The sequence below is a fragment of the Ranitomeya imitator genome, chromosome 8, assembly GCF_032444005.1.
Source record: "Ranitomeya imitator isolate aRanImi1 chromosome 8, aRanImi1.pri, whole genome shotgun sequence".
NCBI lineage: Eukaryota > Metazoa > Chordata > Amphibia > Anura > Dendrobatidae > Ranitomeya > Ranitomeya imitator.
In genome coordinates, this window is record NC_091289.1 from 200,533,359 (window position 1) to 200,554,546 (window position 21,188).

The 21,188-nt window shown below is 47.5% G+C and overlaps 1 protein-coding gene and 4 non-coding genes across 5 annotated transcripts in view; all 5 read right to left on the bottom strand.

Moving 5' to 3' along the window:
• ARMH1 (armadillo like helical domain containing 1) overlaps positions 1–21,188 on the bottom strand; it is a 155,325-nt gene that overhangs the window by 65,941 nt on the left and 68,196 nt on the right. The window lies entirely within an intron of this gene.
• LOC138648547 (U5 spliceosomal RNA) lies at positions 3,600–3,714 on the bottom strand. Its single transcript, XR_011315159.1, has one exon. It is a non-coding gene; the product is annotated as a U5 spliceosomal RNA (small nuclear RNA).
• Positions 6,619–6,717, bottom strand: LOC138648531 (U12 minor spliceosomal RNA). Its single transcript, XR_011315144.1, has one exon. It is a non-coding gene; the product is annotated as a U12 minor spliceosomal RNA (small nuclear RNA).
• On the bottom strand, positions 9,674–9,788 carry LOC138648534 (U5 spliceosomal RNA). The gene has a single exon (XR_011315146.1). It is a non-coding gene; the product is annotated as a U5 spliceosomal RNA (small nuclear RNA).
• On the bottom strand, positions 16,496–16,610 carry LOC138648542 (U5 spliceosomal RNA). Its single transcript, XR_011315154.1, has one exon. It is a non-coding gene; the product is annotated as a U5 spliceosomal RNA (small nuclear RNA).

Sequence of the window (21,188 nt, forward strand, 5' to 3'; positions counted from 1 at the left end):
TGGTCAGATTTTGGCAAGAGAAAAGTTTTGTCGCCTGGTCATATAATGCACCCAATCCTAGTTTACATCCTCACTATGCTCAGTGATTGATCGGTTAATTAGTGTGTGTATAAAAAGAAATCCAGCACCCCAGACCTTCACTTGAACTGCAACTTCAGCTCTGACAACATGCCAAAAATCCATCCTGCGACCAAAGCCTGGATTATCAAGAGGCTGAAGACCAGATCCACTGCAGAGGTGGCTGGCACCTTTAATGTGTCTCAGCGTCAAGTACACAGAATTAAAAAAAGATTTAAAGAGAATGGAAATGTGTTTGACAAGCCCAGGTTTGGCCGACCCCTCAAGACAACTGCTCAGGAGGAACGTTTGTTGGTTAGAAAATCCAAAGCAAGCCCCTCTTCCACTGCAGCAGAGCTCCAACAGGCCTGGTCACCTCAAGTCCCTGTATCAACTAGAACAGTTTGTAGGATTCTGTCTCGTAATGGCCCCCATGGTTGAATCAGTGCCCAGAAGCCAGCACTAAACAAAAGGCAAATAAAAAACCGTGTGGCATTTGCAAAGTCCCACAGCCTGCTAAACAGATGGACGCTGGAAAAGTGGCAGAAGGTGGATTTCTCTGATGAATCTTCAGTAGAATTACACCACAGCTGCCGGAAATATTGCAGGAGACCTACTGGAGCCCGTATGGATCCAAAATACACCCAGAAAACAGTTACATTTGGTGGTGGAAAGATCATGGTCTGGGGTTACATTCAGTATGGGGGGGTGCGAAACATTGGCAAGGTGGAAGGCAAAATCAATAGCCTAAAATATCAATAATATTAGCTACCTCTTATATTCCAAATCATAAAAGGGTCAATTTCTGCAGCAGGACGGTGCTCCATCTCATACACCATCTCTACAACAAAGTTCCTCCAGGCAAAAAAGACCAAGGTGCTCAAGGACTGGCCAGCCCAGTCACCAGACCTGAACATCATTGAGCGTGTTTGGGGTAGGATGAAAGAGGAAGCTTGGAAGACAAAACCAAAGAATCTAGATTAATTCTGGGACACAGGTAAGACGGCATTCTGTGCTATTCCTGATGACTGCATTAATATATTGTATGAATCATTGTTGAACAGCATGGATGCCGTCCTTCAAGCTCATGTAAGTCTCACAAAATATTAAGTATGAAATCTAATAGCACCAGAACTTCATTCACCAATGTTATGCAACATATATTTGTATTTTAAGTTAATTATTTGTTTAAATATCACATTACTTTCTGTGGGCGGCAAAACTTTTGTCTTGCCAAAATCTGACCATTCTGTGTCCATTAACTGATCAATATTTCTGCATTGATGCCAATTTATTTTCTTAACCTAAACCACATTTTGGAGGGTTTCAGCTTTCAAAAGAATAATTTATACAACCAATGGATGAATGTAACGTCAGGTTATAAGCTTTTATTTACATAACATGGATAGTGACATAACTTCTGTCAGGGAGTGCATCACCACATTGCTATCTTAAGAATGCATAGCCCCCCTTTTTTAATGCTAATTAGACTAATTTATGCCTCTGACTCATTACAATTCATCAATTCAGTTGGACATTGTTCTAACACATTCTATGACCTCTATGATATTTTTGTGTGCATTCACACCCACATTGGGGTCCTTGTTTTTCTATTACATTCACTTGTTTCATTCCATTTTCCTACTTATCTTGGGTTTCCCTCGATCCGCACTTTAGCATAATACTAAGGTAACTCCGATTTTTCGTCCAGTCTCCTATATCCTTCTCCTTACTGACTATACTCCAGGAAGGCTCCTTGGCATCTTGCTTTATTTTTATTCACTATTGTTTTTGCTCCTTGAATTACTAGGCAGTTGGTGCTTGGTATATTCTATGCACTCAGCTCCACAATCTTTATTTCTCTCAATCACTTTGGTGAACAGTTGGTGCCTATTATGTTCTATGATTGCTACAAAGTATATTGTGATCAATATGTGAATCTATTATATTTGTTTTGTTTTCTATTTGAAATATTAATCCACATGTACGGTATATATTTTCTGTATTGTTATTTATATTTATTTCTGTTTTGTCTTTTAGCGACTTTATGAGTAAGACTCGGGAGGGTCGAAACGTCATATAATTTGCGGTCGGTTTCTACATATTCTGTTTTGCTCCCATTTGAGGTTTTGTGAATAAAAATTTAATTCTGCATATATAAGTGGCAGAGTGTGCGGTGTATTCCAAACCCCCACCCCACACCACCGCACCCCACTATACTATGTTCAATGGTCCGGATGATGGCGGAAGGATTAGACACCTTTTCCTCCCCCTCTTCCCACAATGTGTGTTGCCCTTTAATAAAGCTTCAGCCTGTGACATCCCCCCCCTATAATGTTCCCCCCATAATGTGCCCCCCATCGCGGCTGATGCAATTTGTTGTCAGACCAAGCTGGGATGTCCGGTGTGAACATGTAGATTGGGTTGGGGTGCGGGGCAGCGTATGGGCTCACCTGGGCAGTGCACCCCCATGAATAGGCAGCAAGGTGGCTCAGTGACCGAAGTTATGCAAAACAGGGGTCCCAGATCCACACCCCATCTAACACATCATCTGTAGGGCATTTCTATCTCGCCCCCTTGCTTGTGTAGGTTTTCTCCGGATCCCGCAGTTTTCTCCCACAAAAGACATAGTGATCGAAGTCTAGTCGAGACCCTACGAGGCATAAGACTTAGGCTACTTTCACACTGGTGTTGGCCCGTCGCAGTGCGTCGGGCCGATGTAGCGACGCATCCTGTGTCAACGCAGCACAACGGGGGCAGTGGATGCATTATTACAACGCATCCGCTGCCCCATTGTGAGTAGCGGGGGGGAGGGGGCGGAGTTCCAGCCGCACATGCGCGGTCGGAAATGGCGGACACAACGCACCAAAAAACGTTACAAGCAACGTTTTTGGGGCCGACGGTCCGCCACAACATGACGCAACCGTTGCACGATGGTTGCGACGTGTGGCAATGCATCGCTAATACAAGGCTATGGAGAAAAAAACCGCATCCTGCAAACAACTTTGCAGGATGCGTTTTTTCTGCAAAACGACGCATTGCGACGTGCATCGTACGACACTAGAGTGAAAGTAGCAGAATGTGAATGTGGTGATGTAGCAGTGTGCTCTGCCACAGTAGCTGTAGAGTTTCCATTATAAATTTGTGCAAATTTTTTTTTATTTTCGATACACAACGGTCGCTCCATGGAAGATCTCCGTACATCACAGTCCCTCTAGGATCTAAGATCTGACCGACCCTGATCGTGTACAATGACAGATCTGATCTGCAGGAGGCAATTCTCAGCCATAACTCAGAAACACGGCGACCACAACTTCTCCTGTCATCAAGGCTTCAAATGGTCGAAGGGTCAACAAACCCAGAGGGGCCAAGGGGCCTGTGACCTCCCAGAGGGGCCTGTGACCTCCCCGAGGGGCCTGTGACCTCCCGCTCTGCTGGATGTGACCACTCTGGAGAACTGGATGAAATCATGGAAGAACCAAAGCCCCAATAATCACGGACATCAGATGACGCCTCAATAACCTGTTATTCACCAGAGCAGGAGCCCAGCGAGCGCCGGGCAGCAAAAAATTACATGAAACTCAGAATTGTTCCTCTCCACGGAAATCTTTAGTAAAAGGCGAAAGATTTATTCGATCTGAAGAGAAACCAGAGTATAGAGAGGAGAGCGGCCGGCGTCACCCGGGGCCTGCGCTGCGCTCATCCCCCCCGCGGAGAGGACGGCCCCGGGATGGACTGTGGGGTCACGTTCTCCGGCCCCCGGACACAATGTATCTGATCTGTTACTGAACTTTACTACAAAAACTAACGGAAATAAAGAAAGAAATGTTACAATTCTGAGGAGGGGTCAGGTGCATGCTGGGGGATATGCAAATCACAGCAGGAGGCGGGGCGTCATGTGGCTGCAGGATTTTGCAGAGAACTCGGAACTTTCCGGCAGTTTTTTTCTTTCTTATTCTCTGCGGCTTCTTCATTTCTCCTTTCCCGCCGCTGTACATTCTGGAGACCGTTCTTACAGTCACAGGACACGGAGAGACCCCGGCGGGGGCTGTAATAATAATAGGGTCTCGTCATTAGAGGTGAACGTCCGTGACTAATGTAAACGGTGCGGTTCCATTACCGTAAGGAAATGTGGGGACAGAAATCCGGTAATTCTGATGTTTGGATTTTTTCTCTGTGCGTTGGCCGTATGGGATAATTATATTTACACTTGGACAGATCGATTTTCCTCACACGGTTATACAAAAATGATATTTAATAAACTGGAAGAAATAAGTGATTTGATGTTCTCCTCCCCGTACTGTACTGGACCCTGTGACCGCCTGACTGCTTGTCCTGCATCCTACAATACTGGACTCAGAACCTAGAGAACATGGCGCTGTGTGAATAGGAAGATGGCCGCGACGTTGCTCTTCATCAGACCCCGGCTGCCAGGACAACTCATAGGGAGGACGATGAGAGGCCCTGCACACAGCCATCACAGACAGAGAAAGTCTTCTTTTAAGGCGCCTGATTACTGAGCTTTATACCTGAGTGCACTTAATTAAGTGCCACAAAAAAAGTGCACCAGGACGTGGTGAATGGTGACTCCCACCGGCAGGAGAAAGACCCTCAATAAACCATCCCCATCCCTCAAGGGTCAGGGACTAGTGGGCTCCCCCAGCCGAAGTTTAGGGAGACCCAATCTTGCTTCCAGCATCCTTCTGGGCTGACACCCCAGCAGAACTAGGAGCCGCCTTGGTCAGGTCCCTCCCAAGAGAGGAGAGCCGGGGTATTCATGGCCGAGCGGAGCCCGATAGCCACACACTCCCGCAGACCGGTCAGCAGGGAACCCATAAAGGAACCGCACCCCGAAAAGTCCTAGTGACAAGGACACACGTGAAATGGGCGACACACAGGTCAAGACAAAATGAGTCGTGAAGGTTTACAGCGTAAAAGCGACTGGACCCTCAGAAGGAAATTCCAAAAATTCCCCATCAGCCAGGAGGCCCGGACAAGGGCGTGTGCTCAGAACAAATGAATGTGAAGTGCCGTGAAAATGTGCCAAGCTCCTCACTCCGGGCTTTCACTTACCCAGCCTCATGGATCTGGTTGCTGGGGGGCCGGGGTATCTCACCGGATGAGTTTATAAGCCACCCAGCATACTGCCCAGTGCACCACCCAGAGTGCGTGATGGACCCTTCTACTAAGATGGCCGGTCCTACTACCATCAATTCTAACAATACTACACTTGATCTTGGCCAAAATGCTGAGAAGTAATTCCGGGTACTGAAATGTCAGACACTGTCAGCGCCATGTACATGGTTGCACAGCAGCTATTGGAGCCAGCTCTGGTCGCTGCCAGCTGTATGACACCGCACCTGCCGGCTGCAAACGTCAGGACCCGTCGTAGAACAAACGATTACATCCTACATTGGGAAGAGGTTATAAAACCGCACAGTCTGCAGCACAGCGAAAGGGAGTAACTGCTGTATCCTGACATCTGCCGCCTGCGGCTCCTCCCGCTGATCCCCGATTATCCCCTGCAGTCTATGGGCAGCTTCATGGTCGTCTCTGTGGTGGGATCCGGCGTAGTCCACATCAGTGCAGCCACATGGCAGTGTTAGGCCCCGTTCACACATCAGTCTTTTGCCGTCAGTCTCAAACCGGCGAATTTTGGTGCTGGATCTGTTTTTTTCTCATAGACTTGTGTTAACGACAGATTGTGACGCATGGCCTCATGTTTCTTCCGTCGATCGCCAGATCTGTCGAAAATTGTTTATCCGGCGGCCGGAGAAAACGGACATTGTAAAGCTTTTTGTCTCTGACGAAAAAACTGACAGCAATGGATCCGTCGCCGTCCGTTGTTTGATAGAATGGAACGCTATGGCGCCGGATTCCGTTTTTCTTAACTGAGCATGCACCGATTTTTTTAGGATCCAATTAGCCGGATCAGCTAGTCAGAACTGGAGAAAAACGGATCCGTCGCATCAGATTTTCACAATCTGCGATGGATCCGTTTTTTTCAACATTCGACGAATTATGCCTGATGCAAAAAACTGATGTGTGAAAGGGGCCTAAGCTACTTTCACACATCAGGATGTTTGCATCGGCCACAATCCGAGGAACGTTGGAAAAACCGGATCCGGCGCAGATTGTGAAAAACTGATGCGATGGATCCGGCTAGCATATCTAGATTATTGGATAAAAAAAAAAATTTGGAGCATGCTCAGTTTAAAAAAACGGAATCCGTCATTTTCCAGATCCGGCACCTTTCGGCTCCCATAGGCTTCCATTCTAGCAAACAGCCGCAAGCGCCAGATCTTGCGCTTCTGGCTTTTTCGCCAGAGACAAAAACGTTGCTATGGAAGTTTTTTCCAGAAACCGGAAACGACAGATTTGCCGGATCCGGTGAAAAACGGACGAAACACAATGTCATCCGGCGCAATACGCCACTATAGAAGTGGTCGGTGGCAATGATGTCACCACGCCCACCAGCCGTTCACTACCCATAATGCATTTCACCTGCACCAATAAACCATCAATAACATTTCCATCAATAATTTCAGACCTCGTCCTCCATGGGGCGACCTGTACCCATCCAAAAATTCCTCTCACATAAGTAGTGAGGAGCCAGGTGTCACCTGCCTCATTATTTCCTTACTCATTAGTGTAAGGCGTACCCTCCCTGTGTGACCCCGGAGCTGTCGCCCTGTGCGACCCCCCGGGCTGTATTAGGGAGAGCTGACTGGCGCCTCCTCCGCCTCTGGTGTCACACGGTGGAATTACATAGTAGTCAGCGCTCGGTGATGAGGATGAGGAGGATCTCCCTACATTGCAGAACCTCCAGGAGCCGTGATCTGCCCGATCCCTGATCTTGTACAATGATAGAACAAGTGAATTGTCGGCTTCCACCGAGCGCGGCGACTCGTCTGTACGGTGAAGTGATCGCGGAGAAAAAGAACGCAGCGAAACCCGAGTCTGCGGCCGGTACAAGTGCAGACAAAACTACAAGGGTTAATTATTCATTTAGTGGTTTATAAATTCAGATCTTTGTGACGTCATCGGTCTTAGAAAATAAAAACACAAAATGAAGATTTTGTTTTTTGGGTTTTGTTTTCATTTCCCATCCTCGGAGCTCGGTGACGGCTGCTTTTCTGTAAGTATCAAATATAAATAGTAAAGCCGCACCCTATAATGGCAATGTCTCTATGGACAGCAGAGTGCACGTCCTCACCAGGGGATCCATCCCAGTAGGTAAATCCAGAAGCATATGAAGAAAAGGACAGCACCACAGCAATTGTGAAAAGACAGCTCCAAAGTTTATTCTGCCATCTGCAACGTTTCGGTCCGTGGACCTTTTTCAAGCATGCTTGAAAAAGGTCCACGGACCGAAACGTTGCAGATGGCAGAATAAACTTTGGAGCTGTCTTTTCACAATTGCTGTGGTGTTGTCCTTTTCTTCATATGCTTCTGGCTGCTTTTCTGTGTCGAACTGATGCTTTATTGATGATGTTCTTTTCGGAGACATGCGGCCACCGAAAACAGCAATTCTGGCATTTTGGCCCCAATTCATCTCTGAGACTTTTAATTCACTTTTCTTTTTTTGCTTTGTAATATCGCTCACAATTATTGCACCAAATTCATCAAAATGGCGCTGGCGGTTCATGAATTTGGTACAAAGTCAAACATTAACCTTGTTCCTATCGCTTGTTTCCTTTTTGAAAGTCGGACATAAGACCACCCAGGGGGCGGCGGAGGGGGCACAACATTTTAGGCTAGGGTCACATTGCGTTAGGGCAGTCCGTTTAGCGCATAGCGCTATGGACTGCGGTAACGCAATGTCCCAAAAGGGATCACGTTAGCCGATCGCAGATCCCCGATCTGCAAGCAGCGTTCGCGGTCCGTCAATCAAATGATGGCACATCGCTAGCGCACGCCCAATGTGGGTGTGCGCTAGCGATGTGTTCGCCATAGACATTAATGGCGGCGTTAACGGACTACGTTACACCGCGTTATGCTGCGGTGTAACGTAGTCCGTTAAACGGGGTCACATAACGCAATGCGACCCTAGCCTTACTGAGTTTTGAAAAGATGCAATTGATGAATCAGACAAAAAACAGCTGAAATCGCTAAACTCTGCTCACAAAGCGGAAAAAACAACAACAGGCAACAAATATAAAACGGAATTCAAAAAAGCCACAAATAGAATAATGAATTGGGTGCAAACAGAAAGTTACCAAAACTAGAAAAAAAACAGACGCAAAGGCAACGATGAATCAGGGCCTTAGTCTATATACTGCGATGAATCAGGGCCTTAGTCTATATACTGCGATGAATCAGGGCCTTAGTCTATATACTGCGATGAATCAGGGCCTTAGTCTATATACTGCGATGAATCAGGGCCTTAGTCTATATACTGCGATGAATCAGGGCCTTAGTCTATATACTGCGATGAATCAGGGCCTTAGTCTATATACTGCGATGAATCAGGGCCTTAGTCTATATACTGCTGACCCAAAGCATGGGGTGGAATGGATGAGGACAGTGAAGACACGTCTCTGTAAGGGTGGTTTCACACTTGCGTTTTTGTCTGCAGCGTTTTTTCCCCTATATTTAACATTGAAAACGCATGCTTTTTTTCCCCTATATTTAACATTGAAAACGCATGCGTTTTTTTGTGTACGCGTTTGGTCGCGTTTTGTGACGCATGCGTTTTTTTACTGCATGCGTTCATTTTCTGAAATGCTACTTGTATTTTTAGAAGCGTTTTTTGGTGCATGCGTTTTTTGCGGTAAAAAACGCATGCGTTTTTTTATTAAAAAAACAGAAAATACACTGATATGCCACCCCCAAACATAAAGGTAATAAAGGGAACCTAACCCTACCCCTACCTCTAACCCTAAGGGATCCTAACCCTACCCCTAACCCTAAGGGATCCTAACCCTACCCCTAACCCTACCCCTAACCCTACCCCTAACCCTAAGGGATCCTAACCCTAACCCGAACCCTAATCCCTTTATGGTTAGGGTTAGGGGTAGGGTTAGGATCCCTTAGGGTTAGGGTTAGGGGTAGGGTTAGGATCCCTTAGGGTTAGGGTTAGGATCCCTTAGGGTTAGGGTTAGGGGTAGGGTTAGGATCCCTTAGGGTTAGGGGTAGGATCCCTTTAGGGTTAGGGTTATGATCCCTACCCCTGACCCTACCCCTAACCCTAACTATTTCTGTTTATAGTGGGTTTTTTACTTTATTTTGATGATTGGCAGCTGTCACACATTTCTCAGCATGCGTTTAAAAAACGCAAACACATGTAAAAACGCATGTAAACGCGTCAAAATGCAGCGTTTTTTTCACCACATGCAAAAACGCATGCGTCAAAAAAACGCAGCGTTTACACGCGTTTTTTCACCATGCTTTTTTTGCGTTTTTTACCGCAAAAACGCACCCCAAAAAACGCCAATGTGAAACCAGCCTAACCCTGCAGAAAAAGCGCAAGCGGCAGTTTGAGACGTTTCACACAGACATCCGCTAATATCTGGATGCTGATGGTGCATCGGTGACAGATGACACATTACTGTGTGCACCATACATCACCCGCATAATAAAACACCCAGATTAACCTGTTATTCACCAGAGCAGGAGCCCAGCGAGCACTGGGCATCAAAAAATTATATGAAACTCATAATTGTTCCTCTCCACGGAAATCTTTAGTAAAAGGCGAAAGATTTATTCGATCTGAAGAGAAACCAGAGTATAGAGAGGAGAGCGGCCGGCGTCACCCGGGGCCTGCGCTGCGCTCATCCCCCCCGCGGAGAGGACGGCCCCGGGATGGACTGTGGGGTCACGTTCTCCGGCCCCCGGACACAATGTATCTGATCTGTTACTGAACTTTACTACAAAAACTAACGGAAATAAAGAAAGAAATGTTACAATTCTGAGGAAGGGTGAGGTGCATCCTGGGGGATATGCAAATCACAGCAGGAGGCGGTCACAAGGTTTCTATAGAGATAAGGCCTCATTCCTCCAGTATAGGGCTCATTCCTCCAGTATAGGGCTCATTCCTCCAGTATAGGGCTCATTCCTCCAGTATAGGGCTCATTCCTCCAGTATAGGGCTCATTCCTCCAGTATAGGGCTCATTCCTCCAGTATAGAGCTCATTCCTCCAGTATAGGGCTCATTCCTCCAGTATAGGGCTCATTCCTCCAGTATAGGGCTCATTCCTCCAGTATAGAGCTCATTCCTCCAGTATAGGGCTCATTCCTCCAGTATAGGGCTCATTCCTCCAGTATAGGGCTCATTCCTCCAGTATAGGGCTCATTCCTCCAGTATAGGGCTCATTCCTCCAGTATAGAGCTCATTCCTCCAGTATAGGGCTCATTCCTCCAGTATAGGGCTCATTCCTCCAGTATAGGGCTCATTCCTCCAGTATAGGGCTCATTCCTCCAGTATAGGGCTCATTCCTCCAGTATAGGGCTCATTCCTCCAGTATAGAGCTCATTCCTCCAGTATAGGGCTCATTCCTCCAGTATAGGGCTCATTCCTCCAGTATAGGGCTCATTCCTCCAGTATAGGGCTCATTCCTCCAGTATAGGGCTCATTCCTCCAGTATAGAGCTCATTCCTCCAGTATAGGGCTCATTCCTCCAGTATAGGGCTCATTCCTCCAGTATAGGGCTCATTCCTCCAGTATAGAGCTCATTCCTCCAGTATAGGGCTCATTCCTCCAGTATAGGGCTCATTCCTCCAGTATAGAGCTCATTCCTCCAGTATAGGGCTCATTCCTCCAGTATAGGGCTCATTCCTCCAGTATAGGGCTCATTCCTCCAGTATAGAGCTCATTCCTCCAGTATAGGGCTCATTCCTCCAGTATAGGGCTCATTCCTCCAGTATAGGGCTCATTCAAGGATATTTCAGATGTTGTCAGTATTTAGCACAGTAAAGACCCAGCATGAAGCCGGCGGGGGATGGGAAGAGCAGATCACACAGATAATTGTTCGGATAGATTCTTCGGAATCCTCTTGCACTATTCGGTGATAATGAAATCCATAATGCAGCCCCAGCACAGGGAACAGAGAACCGAGCGACAGGAGCAAAGACCCCGCACAAAGGCGTTTTCTATAGAAGTGGGCACCTTCAGCAGTATTGACATCTTGTAGACGTGTATGAATGACCTGCGTGGCAGACCCTACAACACGTCCCACAATCTCTATGCAATGGGCGTATCTGCGGAGTGATCCATGCCGGGTCCAAATCGTTGCAACCACACGATGGGACTAAGGCTACTTTCACACTTGCGTTGTTTGCTGTACGTCACAATGCGTCATTTGGGGGAAAAACGCATCCTGCAAAGTTGCCCGCAGGATGCGTTTTTCTCCATAGACGTGCATTAGCGACGCATTGCGACGTATGGCCACACGTCGCATCCGTCATGCGACGGATGCGTCGTGTTTTGGCGGACCGTCGGCACAAAAAAAATTACATGTAACATTTTTTCTGCGTCGCGTCCGCCATTTTTGACCGCGCATGCGCGGACAAAACACCGCCCCCCTCCTCCCCGGACATTACAATGGGGCAGCGGATGCATTGAAAAACTGCATTCGCTGCCCCCGTTGTTCATTATTTCACAACGTGCGTCGGTACGTCGGCCCGACGCATAGCGACGGGCCCGTACCGACGCAAGTGTGAAAGTAGCCTAATACTCCCAGCTTGATAATGTATGATGGCGGCACTACACTGCATAACCTCCAGGAGCTGTGATCTGCTCGACCTCTGTGTACAATGATAGAGATCTGATCGCAGACGCCGTCCGGACAGAACAGAGCGATCACCACATCGGAACGACATGAGGTCAAGTCATTTTCTGCGCCGATCGAAGCTCAGTCGATAACCTCGTCCAGATGTGCCGGACCTTCAGACAAGCTGCAGAAGCCAAAATCAGCTGCAGGAAGAAGGAAGTCATGCTCTTCGGAGACTGGCAACCAGGGCTCTGGAGTCAGGAAGCCAAACCACCGACTCCACTGGTCACTACTGAGCATGTGCAGAAAGTGCAGCACAGATTCATCTCCACTAAAAGCCGAGATCCTCGGATCAGGAACAGAACAGACATTTATAGGAGACAACAGAACTTATTATGGAAACATTTACAGCAGATCCTGCACTGAACTACTGCACCCAATGTGTTATATATATTAGGAGTTGCTCCATTTTATACCGACTCCACAAAAATGGACTCCAACTCCCCCGCCCTGCTGGCAACTGGCCTCCTCTGCCTCCTTCCCCTTTAACATCTAGCCAGATTTCATTAAGGTTCTTAGAGTGTGGTTTGCGAAAGAAAGAGCGGCCCTCAAGTCACGGGAAGAATGCTTGGCCAAAGTAAAGGTTTGGACTGTGAAGCCTCAGACGTCTCACTTGTGAGGACAAAGCGCTGGTCCTGTGTATCGAGCTACAAAGCTCAGGACCGGCTCCATCATGTCACCAAGTGTAGGGTCATTACCAAGTCAGTTTTCACTTCGTCTGGGGTTCCACAATAGACAGAGTACAGTGAACCGCCATGTACTAGAAACCTCATAAGGGTGGGAAGGGCATCCCGGACATACCCATCCTCCTGCGGACTTCCTTCATTCATGACTGTGGCCGCTGAACTCCGTGAGTTAAGAAAGCTTCTGCAGGCAGATCAATGTCTCACTTCTTCCTGCTTCTTATTTGGAGGAAACTTGACTGGGACAAGTGGGACCGCTCCTACCCCTGCAATAGGAAGACACTCTGGTTCTACGAATACGTCCGCTTTGAGGGGGAACACCAGCTGGAGGGTCTCAAGCCGGTTTCTTGGAAGCCAAAGACCATCCACACACTCATCAGCTCCAATGACTAACAAAACAGAATATCCCAGGACTCCATGTTGGCTAACACGTTCTTGGGACGGCTGACCAACGGGAACAAGGACATGTCATGGATGGCGATACATGGTGGATTGCCGGTTTGGTCATTTATGTTCACCAGAAATCTGTGCAAGACCCGGTACTGCCCAAGGTCTTTTGGGATTACCATTTTACACAGCTCCTGTTGGGTGCTCTGGAGGATGAACTCTCAAAATCAATCTAACTCAAGATCCAATAAACACGAGGTATAAATCCTCAAAATCGTATGAAAAAACCTCAGTCTAAAATTATTTTATTATTAAAAACAAGGCAAACAAACCCACCTACAATACCCAACACAAATCAAAAAGGCAAAAGAAAATGTGCCAAAATCTGACCATTCTGTGTCCATTAACTGATCAATATTTCTGCATTGATGCCAATTTATTTTCTTAACCTAAACCACATTTTGGAGGTTTTCAGCTTTCAAAAGAATAATTTATACAACCAATGGATGAATTTAACGTCAGGTTATAAGCTTTTATTTACATAACATGGATAGTGACATAACTTCTGTCAGGGAGTGTATCCCTACATTGTTATCTTAAGAATGCATAGCCCCCTTTTCTAATGCTAATTTATGCCTCTGACTCATTACAATTCACCAATTCAGTTGGACATTGTCCTATTTAACACATTCTATGACCTCTATGGTATTTTTGTGTGCATTCACACCCACATTGGGGTCCTTGTTTTTCTATTACATTCACTTGTTTCATTCCATTTTCCTACTTATCTTGGGTTTCCCTCGATCTGCACTTTAGCATAATACTAAGGTAACTCCGATTTCTCGTCCAGTCTCCTATATCCTTCTCCTTACTGACTATACTCCAGGAAGGCTCCTTGGCATCTTGCTTTATTTTTATTCACTATTGTTTTTGCTCCTTGACTTACTAGGCAGTTGGTGCTTGGTATATTCTATGCACTCAGCTCCACAATCTTTATTTCTCTCAAACACTTTGGTGAACAGTTGGTGCCTATTATGTTCTATGATTGCTACAAAGTATATTGGTATCAATATGTGGATCTAGTCTATTTGTTTTGCTTTCTTTTTGAAATATTAATCCACATGTATGTTATATATTTTCTGTATTGTTATTTATTTCTGTTTTGTCTTTTAGCGACTTTATGAGTAAGACTCGGGAGGGACGAAACGTCATATAATTTGCGGTCGCTTTCTACATATTCTGTTTTGCTCCCATTTGAGGTTTTGTGAATAAAAATTTAATTCTGCATATATAAGTGGCAGAGTGTGCGGTGTATTCCAAACCCCCACCCCACACCACCGCACCCCACTATACTATGTTGAATGGTCCGGATGATGGCGGAAGGATTAGACACCTTTTCCTCCCCCTCTTCTCACAATGTATGTTGCCCTTCAATAAAGCTTCAGCCTGTGATATCCCCCCCCCCCCATAATGTGCCCCCCATCGCGGCTGATGCAATTTGTTGTCAGACCAAGCTGGGATGTCTGGTGTGAACATGTAGATTGGGTTGGGGTGCGGGGCAGCGTATGGGCTCACCTGTGCAGTGCACCCCCATGAATGGGCAGCAAGGTGGCTCAGTGACTGAAGCTATGCAAAACAGGGGTCCCAGATCCACACCCCATCTAACACATCATCTGTAGGGCATTTGTATCTCTCCCCCTTGCTTGTGTAGGTTTTCTCTGAAAAGACATAGTGATCGAAGTCTAGTCGAGACCCTACGAGGCATAAGACTTAGGCTACTTTCACACTGGCGTCGGCCCGTTGCAGTGCGTCGGGCCGACGTAACGACGCATCCTGTGTCAACGCAGCACAATGGGGGCAGTGGATGCATTATTATAACGCATCCGCTGCCCCATTGTGAGTAGCGGGGAGGAGGGGGCGCAGTTCCGGCCGCACATGCGCGGTCGGAAATGGCGGACACAACGCACCAAAAAACGTTACAAGCAATGTTTTTTGGTGCTGATGGTCCGCCACAACACGACGCAACCGTCGCACGATGGTTGCGATGTGTGGCAATGCATCGCTAATACAAGGCTATGGAGAAAAAAAACGCATCCTGCAAACAACTTTGCAGGATGCGTTTTTTCTGCAAAACGACGCATTGCGACGTACGTCGTACGACGCTAGTGTGAAAGTAGCAGAATGTGAATGTGGTGATGTAGCAGTGTGCTCTGCCACAGTAGCTGTAGAGTTTCCATTATAAATTTGTGCAATTTTTTTTATTATTTTCGATACACAACGGTCGCTCCATGGAAGATCTCCGTACATCGCAGTCCCTCTAGGATCTAAGATCTGACCGACCCTGATCGTGTACCAGGGCCGGCATCAGCACCCGGCGTACCCGGGCAAGTGTCGGGGCCCTGGCAAGACAGGGGGGCCCATTCAGGGCCGGCGTTAGGGGCAGGCTGCCCGCATGCGGCCCCTGAGGCAGGCATCTGCGGCCCGAGGTGCACGCTAGGAGAGAGGAGGGAGCACGGAGCTCTAGGACACAATGAGTCGCCATGGATACGCAGAGTGACTTCCGACCGTCCAGTGCCCGGAGAATGTGCCGCGCATCGCCAAACAGGAAGCGTGCAGCACCTGCCACCTGGAGCAAAGGATTGCGGGGGGATGCAGAGCCTGGATGGGAGGACAAGGTATGGGCTCTTATATACTGCGTGGGTTGTGTTATATACTACGTGGGCTGCTATTTACTACGTGGGCTGCTGTTTACTACATGGGCTGCTATATACCACATGGGCTGCTATATGCTACGTGGACTGCTATATACTACGTGGGCTGTGTTATATACTACGTGGGCTGTGTTATATACTACGTGGGTTGTTATATACTACGTGGACTGCTATATACTACGTGGGCTGTGTTATATACTACGTGGGCTGTGTTATATACTGTGTGTTATATACTACGTGGGTTGCACTGTATACTACTATGTGAGCAGTGCTGTATACTACTGTATGGACTGTGCTGTATACTACTGTGTGGGCAGTGGTGTATACTATCAGGCTGTTTTATATACTATGTGGCTGTGCTATATACTATGTGGGTTGTTATATGCTATGTGGCTGTGCTATATACTACGTGGGCTGTGTTGTGCACTACATGGCTGTGTTTATATGCGATTATGAATCGTGGTATGTGTGAAAGGGGGGGCCCTCAAGAACCTGGAGTTTTTTGGGCGCAAGCGTCAGGGCGCAGAGGACGCTGCTTGTTGCATTTTTTTGCGCTATAAAAATGAACGTATGCATCACTGCGTTTTGCATGCGTTTTTGTTTGCGTTGGGCGTAGCGTCGCCAACGCAGCCCCGCACAACGCAAATGTGAATGTAGCCTCACTCAGAAACACCGCGACCACAACTTCTCCTGTCATCAAGGCTCCAAATGGTCGAAGGGTCAACAAACCCAGAGGGGCCGAGGGGCCTGTGACCTCCCGCTCTGCTGGATGTGACCACTCTGGAGGACTGGATGGTCACACAATGCGGGGATCATGGAAGAACCAAAGCCCAATAATCACTGACATCAGATGACGCCTCATTAACCTGTTATTCACCAGAGGAGGAGCCCAGCGAGCGCCGGGCATCAAAAAATTACTTGAAACTCGTAATTGTTCCTCTCCACGGAAATCTTTAGTAAAAGGCGAAAGATTTATTCGATCTGAAGAGAAACCAGAGTATAGAGATGAGAGAGGCCGGCGTCACCCGGGGCCTGCGCTGCGCTCATCCCCCCCGCGGAGAGGACGGCCCCGGGATGGACTGTGGGGTCACGTGCTCCGGCCCCCGGACACAATGTATCTGATCTGTTACTGAACTTTACTACAAAAACTAACGAAACTAAAGAAAGAAATGTTACAATTCTGAGGACGGGTCAGGTGCATCCTGGGGGATATGCAAATCACAGCAGGAGGCGGGGCGTCACACGTGTCCTCATTGTCCAGAGCGCAGATTCCTTCTTCTCCCCCCAGAGCAGCGGTATAAGGCTACGTTCACACTAGCGTTGCGCCGCCCTGCGTCGGCGACGCAACGCACGGAAAAACGCGCGCAGACGCGCGCAAAAACGCGCGCGTTTTGCGACGCGTGCGTCGTTTTTTGACCAAAATCGGACGCACAGAAAATACAACTTGTTGCATTTTCTTGCGTCCGACGCTAGCGTCGGAAACGACGCAAGTGTCGAAAAACGCCACACAAAAAACGCACGCGTCCCCTATGTTAAACATAGGGGCGCGTCGCCGCTGCGTCGCCGCTGCGTCGCCGGCGCAACAGCGACGCACATTGGCGGAACGCCAATGTGAACGAGGGTCGCTGCAGTGACAGAGACCCCGGGATTGTGCGATGTTCTGACCTTTATGTGTGGGGGGCTCGGGGGGCTCGGGATCAGGTTTGCTCTGTAGAAATCCCAGCAGTGGATTCTCTATCACAAGGTGAACATTGTCCCGAAAGCAAAACGGAAAGAATGATAAAGTCAGACATCAAGACACGTGACTGACGGATCCGCAGGGATCCAGCTCTACCGTCTGCAATGTGATCACAGTCTTCACTCTATTACTGGGTCTTCAATTAAAAAAAGGCAAGAAATATATACTGGGAGCGATATATACTGGGTCCGATATATACTGGGAGCGATGTATACTGGGAGCGATGTATACTGGGAGCGACATATACTGGGAGCGATGTATACTGGGAGCGATGTATACTGGGAGCGATGTATACTGGGAGCGATGTATACTGGGAGCGATGTATACTGGGAGCGATGTATACTGGGAGCGATGTATACTGGGAGCGATGTATACTGGGAGCGATGTATACTGGGGCCGATGTATACTGGGAGCGATGTATACTGGGAGCGACGTATACTGGGAGCGATGTATACTGGGAGCGATGTATACTGGGAGCGATGTATACTGGGAGCGATATATACTGGGAGCGATGTATACTGGGAGCGATGTATACTGGGGCCGATGTATACTGGGAGCGATGTATACTGGGAGCGACGTATACTGGGAGCGACGTATACTGGGAGCGATGTATACTGGGAGCGATGTATACTGGGAGCGATGTATACTGGGAGCGATGTATACTGGGAGCGATGTATACTGGGAGCGATTTATACTGGGAGCGATTTATACTGGGAGCGATGTATACTGGGACCGATGTATACTGGGGCCGATGTATACTGGGAGCGATGTATACTGGGAGCGATGTATACTGGGAGCGATGTATACTGGGAGCGATGTATACTGGCCGCGATGTATACATGGAGCGATGTATACTGGGAGCGATGTATACTGGGAGCGATGTATACTGGGAGCGATGTATACTGGGAGGGATATATACTGGGGCCGATATATACTGGGGCCGATATATACTGGGAGCGATGTATACTGGGAGCGATGTATACTGGGAGTGATATATACTGGGGCCAATATATACTGGGAGCGATGTATACTGGGGCCGATGTATACTGGGAGCGATGTATACTGGGGCCTGATATATACTGGGAGTGATGTATACTGGGAGCGATATATACTGGGAGCGATGTATACTGGGAGCGATATATACTGGGAGCGATATATACTGGGAGGGATATATACTGGGAGCGATGTATACTGGGGCCGATGTATACTGGGAGCGATATATACTGGGAGCGATATATACTGGGAGCGATGTATACTGGGAGCGATGTATACTGGGAGCGATGTATACTGGGAGCGATGTATACTGGGGCCGATGTATACTGGGAGCGATATATACTGGGAGCGATATATACTGGGAGTGATGTATACTGGGAGCGATATATACTGGGAGTGATATCTACTGGGGCCAATATATACTGGGAGCGATGTATACTGGGAGGGATATATACTGGGAGCGATATATACTGGGAGCGATATATACTGGGAGCGATGTATACTGGGAGCGATGTATACTGGGAGCGATGTATACTGGGGCCGATGTATACTGGGAGCGATGTATACTGGGGCCGATGTATACTGGGAGTGATATCTACTGGGGCCAATATATACTGGGGCCGATGTATACTGGGAGTGATATATACTGGGAGTGATGTATACTGGGAGCTATATATACTGGGAGTGATGTATACTGGGAGCGATGTATACTGGGAGTGATGTATACTGGGAGCGATATATACTGGGAGTGATGTATACTGGGAGCGATGTATACTGGGAGCGATGTATACTGGGGCCGAGGCCATCACAGAAGAGGACACTGATCCAACTTGGGTGAATGCACCATGAGTAGACTTTATACTGCTGAAATGACAATATCTGAAGCGCTGTGGAACATGAGGCGCTATAAGTGATAGTCTGCTGGGGTCTATAGAGGTGTAATGATATATAAGTGATAGTCTGCAGGGGTCTATAGAGGTGTAATGATATATAAGCGATAGTCTGCAGGGGTCTATAGAGGTGTAATGATATATAAGCGATATTCTGCAGGGGTCTCGGGCGTCACAGCGCTCCGCATGTTTTCATCTGCTGCCCTCTTGTGGACATTTATACACACACTAGATGGTGGCCCGATTCTAACGCATCGAGTATTCTAGAATATGCATGTCCACATAGTATATTGCCCAGCCACGTAGTATATTGCCCAGCCACGTAGTATATTGCACAGCGACGTAGTATATTGCCCAGCCACGTAGTATATTGCCCAGTCACGTAGTATATTGCCCAGTCACGTAGTATATTGCCCAGTCACGTAATATATTGCCCAGCCACGTAGTATATTGCCCAGCCACGTAGTATATTGCCCAGCCACGTAGTATATTGCCCAGTCACGTAATATATTGCCCAGCCACGTAGTATATTGCCCAGCCACGTAGTATATTGCCCAGCCACGTAGTATATTGCCCAGTCACGCAGTATATTGCCCAGTCACGTAGTATATTGCCCAGCGACGTAGTATATTGCCCAGTCACTTAGTATATTGCCCAGTCACGTAGTATATTGCCCAGTCACGCAGTATATTGCCCAGCCACGTAGTATATTGCCCAGCCACGTAGTATATTGCCCAGCGACGTAGTATATTGCCCAGTCACGTAGTATATTGCCCAGTCACGTAGTATATTGCCCAGTCACGCAGTATATTGCCCAGCCACGTAGTATATTGCCCAGTCACGCAGTATATTGCCCAGCCACGTAGTATATTGCCCAGTCACGTAGTATATTGCCCAGTCACGTAGTATATTGCTCAGTCACGCAGTATATTGCCCAGTCACGTAGTATATTGCCCAGCGACGTAGTATATTGCCCAGTCACGTAGTATATTGCCCAGGCACGTAGTATATTGCCCAGCCACGTAGTATATTGCCCAGTCACGTAGTATATTGCCCAGCAACTGAGTATACAGCACAGAGCCACGTAGTATACAGACTTAAAATAAAAAATAAACATATACTCACCCTCGAAAGCCTGTTGAAGTCCTGGCCCTGTGTGCGGTCCCAGGGTTGGTATGGGGCAGGACCTGTGATGATGTCGCGGTCACATGACCGTGATGTTATGGCAGGTCCTTGTCGCATACCATCCTTGCCACCGGAACCTGCCGCTTGCATGGAGCGGTCACCAGAGTGTCGCGAGGAGCGGGAAAGGCGGCGGAATGGGAGTATATGATTTTTTTTTAAATTATTTTTAACATTAGATCTTTTGACTATTGATGCTGCATACGCATCATCAATAGTAATAAGTTGGTCACACAGGGTTAATAGCAGCGTTAATGGAGTGCGTTACAACGCGGTCCATTACCGCTGGCATTAAACCTGTGTGAGCGCTGACTGGAGGGGAGTACGGAACGGGAACTGACTGCGGGGAGGAAGGAGCGGCCATTTTTACGCCGGATTGTGCCGGTCGCTGATTGGTCGTGGCTGTTTTGCCGCGACCAATCAGCGACTTGGATTTCGGAGGTTTTCAGCTTTCAAAAGAATAATTTATACAACCAATGGATGAATGTAACGTCAGGTTATAAGCTTTTATTTACATAACATGGATAGTGACATAACTTCTGTCAGGGAGTGTATCCCCACATTGCTATCTTAAGAATGCATAGCCCCCCCCCCCCCATCCTTATTTTAATGCTAATTAGACTAATTTATGCCTCTGACACATTACAATTCACCAATTCAGATGGACATTGTCCTATTTAACACATTCTATGACCTCTATGGTATTTTTGTGTGCATTCACACCCACATTGGGGTCCTTGTTTTTCTATTACATTCACTTGTTTCATTCCATTTTC